Here is a 12,071-nt window from a genome sequence, read left to right on the forward strand (position 1 = left end):
TGATTTTGGTCAGGAATAATAGTAAATATCACTTATAAAAGAAACATAGGATATATGCATATATATGTATGTATACATACATATGTCTGTGTATATCTTAGAAGATACATGTGTGTATATATATATTATAAAATTTCTATTTTGATGTGTGATTTGCTATTATATTAAAGATATTCCTCTCTTTTATTCCAATATGCAAAGCACTAAATGTTGCAACTGGTTAATTATTTATCATCAATCATTTCATTCTCTACCATCTGTTCTAAATGAGTTTTTACCATGTAACCTCCCAGTGAGTGACTCTCCCATACCTGTCAGTTTGCAAATGAATCTGTTCAAGGGAGAAAAAAAAAACTCATCTTACATAAAGTAATTTAAAATATCTTATTATCTACTCCAAGGTTCTTGTGCACATGAACACATATACACACACACACACACACACACACACACACACACATACACATACACAGAGTCACATGTTTATAGGGATAGATCTCAATGCTCTTTAAGGTTGCAGATTCTTCCATGCTTTAGTATTTTAAGCACCAGTGATTGATTCATCAGTGCAGATAATCCCTCCATCAAAGGGGGGGGGGAATGATCCCTCCACAGTGTAGGTATTCCCCCTACCAGCAGAAATCACAACTTCTAGATAAATTTCAGAAGTGATTTTCGAGAACTGTTATGGACAGAAAAAAAAAATCATCACCTTGCAGTTAAATGGGTCAACAATCAACTTACAAGTATTTATTAAGTACCTGCTATGCTTCTTACATTGAGGATAAAAACACTCCATGCTCTGAAAGAAGGAGCTTACAATTCTGTCAGGACAGACAACATACATGTGCATAGATATGGGTACAAAACAGACACAAGGTAGTCTGGGGTGGGAAAGCATTAACTGGGGAATCAGAAAAGGCTTCATGTTGAAAGTGGCACTTGGCATGAGCCTTGATGGGTACCAGGGGATCGAAGAGGCAAGGTAAGAAGGTAGTGGATTTCAAGCATGGGGGACAGCTAAAACTCACTAGGCTGATTCACAGCCACAGATATACAGGCCATCATGGGGCCTATCTTTGGAGTCACTCCTATTTGGTATGATCTGCCAGCCCATGTGTTCTTATGACAGAGCATTTGAGAACACAGGGTCACCTCCTGTCTGGATGAGACATCAGAGTGAGGACTTTAAGTGTTGGTTATAAATACCATTAAGGAAACATAACTTAAAATAACTGGTGGGGGGGAGGATATTTAAATGTGGGTGTGAAATTAACCCCATGACCTAAAACATATTTCAGTGAATACTGGCATCAGCTCTCTCTGTCTGATTAGTAGCTATTAGTCATCTGCTGTAATGATTAGTATGACTAATCTAATGAACACCATGACCAACTGCATAGCGGGATGCATGACCGAATGCTGTGAACAAGAAATGGCAAGCCATCTCAATTGCTTTTTAAATAGCATTAAAATTCAAGGTGTCATGTTCTTCTCCCTCTGTGTAATATATCCAGTGGAGGAATATTTCATAAATTTTGAATATAATTTCTTTTTGTAGGTAGAAAACAAAGGATTTATGTTCAGAAGACCTGGCATTCAGTCCTGATTCTGTTGCTTTCTAAGTGACTTAACCTTACTGAGATTCAGTTTCTTCATCTGTGAAATGGACACTTACACTATTATCTTACAAGAGGTGAGGGATGTCTAGACTTATGATTTCATTGATATAAGGATCTCCTGGTAGGGAAAAATTCCTTGAGCAGTACAGACTAATAATTGTCCTGCAATTCATGATCTTGGAGGTTACCTAGGACACAGAGTTTAATTGGCTTATCCAACCAGTAGAAGTCAGAGGAAGGACCTGAACTCCACTCTTCCTCAAATCCTACCTTCTGTAAAAGGCTTTTCATTCTTCCCTCTCTACCTTCTGCTGCTTTCCCATCTGAGATTCCCTCCAATGTAACCTGTATACATCTTGTATGTACGTAGTTGTTTGCATGCTATCTCCCCCACTAGACAGTGAGCTCCTTGAGGGTAGGGATCATTGTTTTTGCCTTTCTTTGTACCCCAGAGTTTAGCACAGATCCTGGCACATACTGAGCATTTAATGCTTGTTGACTTGACTTCCTGACCCCAGGGTTGGTTCTCTATAAAATACACTACGCTGCACACAAACCCTATAGTTATTAGTATATTTGCATAAATTCATGACTGTACTACAAAGGTCATCACAAATGATGGTCTAGGAAGCCATTTCCATGCAGGGTCCTGGTTCCCTGCCTGACTCAAGGTAGGACATGATTTGGAGAGTAGAGACCTCAAAGGTGTGGGTCTAGAATGCTTCCTTCCTCGCCTTTTTCCTCTTGGAATCCCTAGCTCCTATCAAGGCCTAGCTCTAGAGACACATGCCTCCCCCACATGCTTAGTGCTTCACTACACTAAATATACTGCATGTAGTTGTCAGTGTAGACACTTTATTCCCTCAGTAGAATGGAAACTCTTTGAGAGCAGAAATCTTTCATTTTTTTTATTGTTCTTGTTCATATATTACCAGTGCCCAGGATAGTGCTTTCTACAAACAGCTATGTACACATAAGGCATATTCAGGGTAAATAAGATATATATAATCTCAGAGCCAAGGGGTGGGGCATAACTGAGGGTCTGGTAAAGGCTTCCTATAGTAGATAAAATTTAAGTTGAATCTTGAAGGAATTTGGGGAAGCTAGAAGGCAGAAGCAAAGAGGGAGAGTAGTAATAAAATATTCTTGAATTGAGTTGGGCAAAGGCTAACAAAGGATCATAGGCTAATAGAACTCAGAATAAGTTAGGGTCCTTAAAGATACAACCTTCTCATTTTATAGATGGGGAAACTGAGACCCAGACTGGTTAAATGACTTGTCCAGAGTCACACAGCTAGTATATAGCAGAGCAAGATTTTAAATTTGTCCTCTGAGTGTTTTCCTGTTCTCAACAGTAGCTCCTCTATATCTCTCCATACACAGAAATAATAAGAATTCAAGAAAGGTATCTCAAGGAAAAAAAGTACTAAAGAAGACATAGCCATCCCCAACTGAACAATTCCATGCAGGATAATGCTACTCAGAGTTTCACTAGACACCTGGGTGCTCCCTTCACACATGTCGTCGAGAAACTGACACTTGGGGTAGAAATAAAGAACGGAAATTGTCAATTATAGGCATGTACCAGATGAGCAATGAGCAAAGAGCAAGGGAAGAGTAGGAGGAAGGGTTATGTCCCACTTGCAACACAGCCCCAGATCCAATTTCCAAATGTCTGGCTAGCTCTTCCTTGTCAAAACCTGTCCACGGTGCTACTGGGGAATTCTAGAGTTGGCATGCAGACAGACACAGGACCAGTTAGGGCAAACTTTCGCACTCTGAGGGAGTCTTGGAGAGAGAACTCCCGGGAAACTACCCAATGCCACAATTAGGAAAGGAAAAAGCAGAACCTGTCAGAGCCTTCCTGACAAAGTGAGATTTTAATTGTCACTTTACACTTTATAGGTAAAGTTTCAATAGCAGGACAGGGGCCAATTAGGAAAGAAAATCATCTACTTGTTGGGTGTTGGTGTTCATTTGCCAGGCTTTCTGTGTGTGTTTTGGTGTCCTCTTTGACCTTGTAGTCTAAAGTACATTAGGAGACTCTTGGCAGGCCTGCTTTTTTCCTCCTCCAAGCAGGCTATACATTGCAGCAGATCTGAAAGTGAAGAAAAAAGGGAACAGAATTTCATTTTCCACCCCCACCCTTCACACCTGCCTTTCTCTCTCTCTCTCTCTCTCTGCCCCACCTCCTCTCTCTCTCTCTCTCTCTCTCTCTCTCACACACACACACACACACACACACACACACACACACACACAGAGTAAGGGGGGAGTGGAAGAGAGAAGATAAATAAAACAGATGTCCCATTTTTTGTTTTCTGAGAAACTATTGTCGTTGTTTAGTTATTTCAGTCATGTCTGACTCTTCATGATCTCATTTGGGTTCTCTTGGCAAAGATAACGGAGTGGTTTGCCATTTCCTTCTACAGCTCGTTTTACAGATGAAGAAACTGAGGCCAACAGGGTAAGTGATTTGCTTGCAGTTGCACAGCTAGGAAGTGTCTGAGGCCAGATTTGAACTCAGGTCTTCCTGACTCCAGACCCAGTGCTCTATCCACTGCACCAACTAGTTGCCCTATAGAACGAAATTAAAGATCTCTAAATAAACCTGCGTTGTCATTCCCCACAGTGGAAAGAATTTTAGCTTTATAGTTAAAGGACCCAGGTCACATCCTATTTCTGCCATTTACTATCTGTGTCACCTTGAACCTCAGTTTCCTTGTCTGTAAAATTAGGATATTTGACTACAGATCCTCTAAGATCTCCTATCTCTAAATCTATTTCTGCAGTCCATGTAAACAGTATTCAAATGCAAGGAAGTTTCATAAAAGAATCATACAAATCAATACTGCATAATGCAGTAGGTATTTTTTTTTATTTTAGACACATTTAGTTCATATTTAGTCATAGAAAGGCCTTTGGTATATTGGATCAATCCTTCGTGGTGAATTTATAAGAGTACATGCAAGACAACTGGACAACACCATCAACCACTGATGCGTCACAATGTGCATTGTTTTAGGGAACGTCTAAATTGACAAGGTCACAAATTCATGTTTTGAGTAAGTTCGCAAAAGAGAAGGCTTAAGGTCCAACTCAAAGCATCCAAGGGCCAGGGTACATGGGAGCAGACACAATGGGAGGTAAGAGGCAAAGGATACAATGAGGTCTCAGTTACCCAGAGGAAGACTGCCTGCTCTTACGGGGTAAGGATCTTCATTCCATAGTAGGAGGAGGAAGAAGGTCATTAATGATACCACATGAGATTGTCCCTGGACCAGACACATCCCAAGTACATCACTTGATAGTTTCTCTCCTAGTTGATGGTAAGAGACACCTGGGTCTTTTCCCATTTCCCGAACAGTACAGCTCAAATAGTGTAGGGAAGGAATAGGGGTTTGGCAGAGATGGGAACCAGTCTTAGTTCCCCGGTTTCTCCAGATGTCCCAGGTGAAGACTGTAGCCAAGAGATAATAAATGTCTTATGTCTGTGTTTAACTACGCTTGACAAAAACTGTTTCCTTTTTTTCTTTGCAAACATCCTCCTCCTTCCCGCCCCCCCCCCCCGCCACTGCCAGGGATCTAACACAGTACCTGCCACAACATTAGTGCTTAAAGAATGAATACTGATTCATTAAGTGGTTGAATAGTTTTCAATAAGTTGGCACAAATGTATAGTAAGAATATTGATTAAAAGATATTTAAACAAGGTTACTAGGGTCAATGCTTTGCAATATTCTGTCACCAGATGTTTTGTGACATTATCTCCCTATTTTCAAATTTGTGTTGGAATCAAGCAGCCAAAAACTGCAAAGGATTCTTATTGTTTCCTAGGGGTCAGGGGTCTCACTGCCAACCCGCATAAGATGGACAAAAAGCCTTTCCTATATGTACACAGTGAACTAGACCTAACATCCAGCACAATTCCATGATAATGATAATAAGTACGAGGCTGAAGGGTAGCTTTTAATTGATTTTAGTTCTTTCCAGGATACAGGCCAAGGCCCACCTGGGTTCAAATTCCAATTATTATACTTCCTAACTATGCAGCTATAGACAAAATCACTTCAACTTTCTGAGTCTCAGGTTTCTAAGGCCCAAAGAGATGAAGTGATTTATCCAAGGTTTCCCAGGGAGTAAGTACTAAATCTAGAATTTTAAACCAAGTTTTCTACCTCCAGATACATCCCTTTTTTTTTTAAATATACTATTCTTATGGCAAGTCTATTAGCCTTTTCTTAGAGAAAATTGTTTATAAGCCCGTCCCGTACCCATATAGGGATCCTTTCATGAATTCTCAATGAACACCTCCCCTCTTTCTACCTTATCTAACACTTTTCCTTTTCAAACATTTCTCAAAGGCTGCTGATCTAATTCCTACCATAGGATCACGGACTTAGAACATGGACCTCAGAACACTTCTAGTTCAAAACTCCTTGTCACATAGAGGGAGAAATTGAGTTCCAGAGGGGATAAGTTACCTGTCCCAAGCCACACAGGTATTAATGGCAGAGCTGTAATTTGAACCCAAATATTTGGACTCAAACCCCAGTGCTCTTTCTACCGCACCAAACTTTCTGTATTTTCTGCCCTTCTTTTGACTCTTTTTTTTTTTTGGTGAGGCAATCAGGGTTATGTGGCTTGCCCAAGGTCACACAGCTAGTAAGTATCAAGTGTTTGAGGCTGCATTTGAACTCGGGTCCTCCTGACTCTAAGGTCACAGCCTTATCCATTTCACCACCTAGCTGCCCCCCTTCTTTTGAGTCTTCCTACCATACCTGGTTCCCTTTAATCACATTCTCTATCCAAATACCTGTGAAAAATGAATATTTCTCTCTCATATTTAAGAACTAATTATTGAATCAGGACTAAGGTTTTTTGTCTTTTCTATTTCCTCATCCAGAAACCAACCTGTGTGGAGAATCTCTCTTAAAGATTTATCCAGGCCAAGATCTAATCAGACAGTAAAAGAAATTCTAAGTTTGGGCTAATGTGTGCATTCCTGCTCATTATGTTTGCTTAGACAGGTCTAGAGAAGTGTTGAGTCTCCTTTTTGTCAAGACAGGTAATATGGAAATTGTCTCTTTGACCAAGATTTGGATGACCCAAGTCACTACCCCGAGACCCTCATTTTAATATAATCCACCTCCCATCATGTTAACCAATCAGAATTGATTGGTACCCCTCAGAAACACCTACTTTTTGAAGGGTATATAAACTGTGAGCCCACTACTATGAGGGGTCTTTGGTCTGAGAGAGACAGCCAAATGACAGCACAAATAAATGTGCTGACCTCATTAATAAAATGATTAAATTACCCAGAAATTATGTTTCTCAAACTCTTTTCATCACAACTACCCCTTTCTTCTACTCTGACTATGGTAGGGAAGACTGGTCAGTAAGGAAAATTTCAGGAGCAGATATGGCCTATGGGTGCTATTTTGAACTTTTCATTTCAATTCATGATATATATAACATATATATATGTATATATTATATATATAAATATATAATATATATAATATATATATAATATACGTGTGTGTGCAGGTACACATGTGTATATACACATATATGTAGTATATATAGACATATGTGTGCATATATGTATATGTGTGTATAAAAATTTTAGGTTCTCCCTTTAAATGGGATTTGGAAGACACATGAGGAGTGTCAGCCAAGACCCTTCAAGTCCTGAAAATGAACTATACTACTCCAGCTAAGTACTTAAAAAAGAAAAAGGTACAGTTTTAATAATAACCTCGCTATCAAGTGTTCTTTCTAGTATGGAATTGAATTTACCACAGTTCAATTCGGGACCTAGGGACTAAATTTCATATGAACTCTACTGCCCTTATATGAAATATTAAATTAATTTATATTATCAATTGGAATATGGTACTGTCTTATTCACTGTGAATTGTCCTGATGGAAAACATTTGCTATTTTTCCCTCTTCAAATTCTCTTGTGTGAATAGCCTACGGGAAAAACTGCCTGACTCAGTTATAGAGAAAAAAACATTGTTTTTATTTGATGTCTGTTGTTTTTCAGGGGGACAAGAAAAGCATTCTCACAACTCTCAAATTGTTTCTAAGAAAAGATAAAAGTAGCATTTCTCTACAGATCTTCTAGACTATAGCAATGGCCATCAATGTAAGAAGTGAAAATACTAGATAATAGAAATGAAAAGAAGCAAACTCTTCCAGGAAGAAAAAGCTGGGTGGGTAAGCAAAATAATATACACTAAAATGAGTGGGATCAGACCAGTACCTTTGTCCTACAGGGGCTGGGGAGGGCAAGAAGTCAGAGTGGCCTATGAGAATTTTCAAATATCCTAGGGAAAGAGGGAAATGAGGAAGAAAAAAATGGATCAGGAGGTAAGTGAATAGAGTTCTTTTCCCAGGTCTGCCTCAAACTAACTGTGCAGCCCTGGACAATTCTTGTCTTCACTAATGAGGGGATTTATTTTACCACGTGATCCCTGAGAATCCCCTTCAGCTCTCAGCTTCAATGTCATAAGAATGTAAGCTCTTTGAGGGCAGGGACTGTTTCTTTTTCTTTCTTCCTTCTTTCCTTTCTTTCTTTCTTTGTTTTTTTTTTTTGATCATCCATACCTAGTATGGGGTTTGGCACAAAGTAAATTCTTGATAAATGTTTCTTGGTTAATTGATTAAAATGGCATGACTATACAGAATGATTCAAATATTTTCAGTTCTCCTCTGGCCCAATAGTGGGACATGATTGAACACCCACAGTTCATTTAAGGGCAGGCTGAACTTTCACCTGAGTCATAATAGAATATTTACTTTACCTCCCAAGGGATTGGGTTTGTACCTGGGACTTCACTAGTATTGGAGAATCTTGGCATGGAAACTTCCTTTACCAAGGCAATTCAGGGCAGCAGCCTAGCTTCTCAGAGCTGCCCAGGGGCATTGAGAGATTAATTGACTCCTCCAGGTAAGTCAATGTACTGCCACAACTAGTACGTGCCTGAGGCAGAACCAGAACCCAGGTCTTGCTGACTTCTCTATCTACTGTCTCAAACTTCTACACTTACGTCCCAAGAATCTTGTCTAAAGTGTATGAAGCCATCTTTAATCAACACAAGATATCAGGCCTTCAGGCTCTTGTCAGAGAATCCAACCATGTGTTGATTGCAAACTAACACTTGCTTACTTGAGACAGCTGACATTTGAAAGAGACAAGACTAATAGAGGTTTAACTACCTTCTTCCTAGCATTTTTTAATTCTATTTCCATACTAAGTTAGACCATTGGAAAGCAACATGTTCAGGCCATAATATCTCAGTTCTCTGAAGAAATTCCTTTCCTGACCTCAAGTTTACAATGATTCCCTCAGTTTTTATCCATATGAAAGACATCCACTTGAGCAATGTCCCTGTGCCACTGATAAATCATAAATGAATCCATTATCCATCACATTGCCCAGAATGGCTTCTATGAAAACCAGGCAAAATACTTTGCCTCGAATTTGGTATCAGGAAAAAGTCTGACTCATCAGAAGAGTAATTGTTTTTGTTATTGTTCCAGACAATGACAGCTTAACATGTTTTCCTCTTGCCCTAACTTCTAGGAAATCACAGGCTAAATTTGGCATTCAAATAGAGTAATAAATGTACACCAGATGCCTGGTAAAATTTCCTATTCTTTTTAAGTGTTATTGTTGTTCTGGTTTTTACTTTTCCTATTTTATATTATACTTGACTTATAGGCTTCCTTGAATCCTTAGGAAGCCAAGCAGCATAGGGGATAAAGTGGCAGACTTAGAGTCAGGAAGATAAGAGTTCAAATCCTGCCTTGAAAATGTACCAGCTGTGTGACCCTTCCCCTCTCCCAGCCTTAGTTTCCTCATTTATAAATGAGGATAAAAATAGCACCTACTTCCTAGGGTTGTTGTAAAGATGAGATGGAATAATTGAGATAATGAATATGTAAAGTACTTTACAAACTTTAAAGTGCTATATAAATGTTAGCTATAAATAATCAACACACACATTTGGTCTTTGAAGAACAATATATGCTTTTGGGGAGAGGGGGCAGTCTGGACTTGTGATTTCATCATCCAGAACTCCTAGGAGCAAACTCTCCCCACCATGTGGAGACACAAGTGCCCTGCAATGTGTAGCCTCAAACCATTGCCTAAGGTAGAGGGAGGATCAATAATAGCTTACCCTGGGTGACACGGACATCATGCTGCCTGAGGCCAGAATTGAAGCCAGGTTTTCCTCAATATGCTCCGTATGCAATGGTAGAAAAGAAAACACTGAAAGCAGATGAAACACATTGATTAATCCTTGGCTATGTGATGAAACATGATTCTTTCCTCTTAATTTAGAAGAGGAAACTACTGGTGCTGAGTGCTTCATACACAATATAGATGTGTTTAGATTTACTGTGTGTGTGTGTGTGTGTGTGTGTGTGTGTGTGTGTGTGTGTGTGTGTGTGTGTAGCACAGCAGAAGAGTGCTGGCCTTAATGTCAGAAAGACTCTTCTTCCTGAGTTCAAATCCCACCTCAGATACTTACTAGCTTTGTGACTCTGGGCAAGTTATTTAACTCTTTTTGCCTCAGCTTCCTCATCTGTAAAATGGTCTAGAAAAGTGCAAACCAAGAAAACCCCAAATGGGGGTCACAGAGAGTTGGACACAACTGAAAAACAACTGAACACAATAGTTGTGTGTGTGTGTGTGTGTGTGTGTGTGTGTGTGTGTGTGTTTAAGGAGATAATTCTATATGCACATGGCAGGGAAGAGATGCTGCAAAATTACCAGGGTATACTAAAGGAAAAAAAATCAATACTTTAAAAAAAACAGGCTCTGAACCTGATTGTTCTTGAGTACTTTTTGTATTCCATCACCTAGCACAAGATCTGGGTGCAGATGGTAATTAATAAATGCTTGTTGGGCAATTGTTTCTGGGGTATCTCTACCTGCCATGTAACCACTCTGCATGAAATAGTAACAAGGATTTTACTCCTTAATTATAAGAAACAGTGTAGACCAAACAATACCTCCCACCTTCATGGCATCTCTAGAGCCTTTGACATGTCAAAGATGATCCTAATTTAGAGACAGAAATGTATATTGAGAACAGTCTGTGATAAGAGCTCTCATGAATAATCTATGCCTACCAGTATAGCAGGGATATATACATCCCTCCTCCACCAAAGCCTTCGGATCAGAGGAATATGTATCCTGTTGCTAAAGATAACTTGGAATCTTGTCCATGACAACCCAGAAACATAGAATAACATGTGGATAGATAATATCAGTGGCTGTTGCTAAGTACATGTGTGTGGCAGATGGGCTTATCTATATGTTTTCAGAGTGGAGTTGCTTTCTATTTTTGAAGTGATAAAGATTCTGTCTATACTTGTTTGGGTTTCCTTGTTTTTACTTTGGAAAATGAGCTAGGTAAAGATGGATAGTGATTACTAAAACTGTGGATAGAGAAATCATGAACCAATCAGTCATTAAGTATTTATTGATTGCCTGTTTTGTACCAGGCTCTATGCTAAGCATTGGGGAAGCAAATGCAATGAATATAAACCTTCGCTACTGACAAGGAGCTGACATATGAATGGGGGAGACAACAAAGATATATGAAATTATATATGGAATAAATGTTAAGAGAAAAAATACAAAGCGTTTAAAGGTGAAGTACTTTCAGAGGGAGGGCTCTAGCAGTTGAAAATAGCCAGAAAGGCTTCATGTAAAATATGGTGCTTGAGCTGTGTTTTGAAGGAAGAGAGGGGTTCTGTGAGGGAGAGGTGAGGAGGAAGCTAATATAAAAAGTATGATGAGAGATGAAACATCTTGTGTGAGAAATAGACCCAAGTCAGGTTGGCTATATGGTAGAGTATGGGGGAGGGAAATAAAGTATAATGAAGCTAGGGCAGGACACACAAGGGGCTGGGATGCTTCCTGATTAACTGACAATGCCTGGGAACTGTAGAATGACTCTTCTGATAAATATGAGACCACACACTTTAAATATGACTGGAGCTGGCCTTAGGTGTTTTGCCTCACCTTCCCCAAAAGATGGAACCCCAATTGAGATCTAAACCTCCACTGAACTGTCATGCTGTTATGCCCTTTTTTCATTAATGTCATTTTTAACAAACTCCTCCACTTGGGATGGAGAATTGCATATCAACCCCCAGAAATTGCCCTTACATACACACTCACATACACACACACACACACACACACACACACACACACACACACACGCACATGAATTTTGTCTGGATTTTTCATCATATCGCTAAGTTCTTGGATGAGAATTGATCAAAGATATCTGTCCTGCCCTTCAGGCATCCATCCCAGCCACTGTCAAATTCCTTGGGGAAGAGGAACCATGTGTAGAAATAGTCCATCATCTGCAATCATAGAACACAGAACTAATAGAGATCTTAGTGATCAAT

General features: G+C 39.4%; 1 long non-coding RNA gene across 1 annotated transcript in view; it reads right to left on the reverse strand.

Moving 5' to 3' along the window:
- Nucleotides 1–719: 719 nt before the first annotated feature.
- LOC144456617 (uncharacterized) overlaps nt 720–12,071 on the reverse strand; it is a 222,022-nt gene continuing 210,670 nt past the window's right edge. Inside the window, exons 2-3 of the long non-coding RNA XR_013485615.1 lie at nt 9,818–9,909; nt 720–3,720 (exon numbers count right to left, since the gene is read on the reverse strand). This is a non-coding gene — a long non-coding RNA (uncharacterized LOC144456617). The remainder of the gene's footprint in view (nt 3,721–9,817; nt 9,910–12,071) is intronic.

Source organism: Phascolarctos cinereus, unplaced genomic scaffold (genome assembly GCF_003287225.1).
Source record: "Phascolarctos cinereus isolate Bilbo 61053 unplaced genomic scaffold, phaCin_HiC Scaffold_4;HRSCAF=312, whole genome shotgun sequence".
NCBI classification, from domain to species: Eukaryota; Metazoa; Chordata; class Mammalia; order Diprotodontia; family Phascolarctidae; genus Phascolarctos; species Phascolarctos cinereus.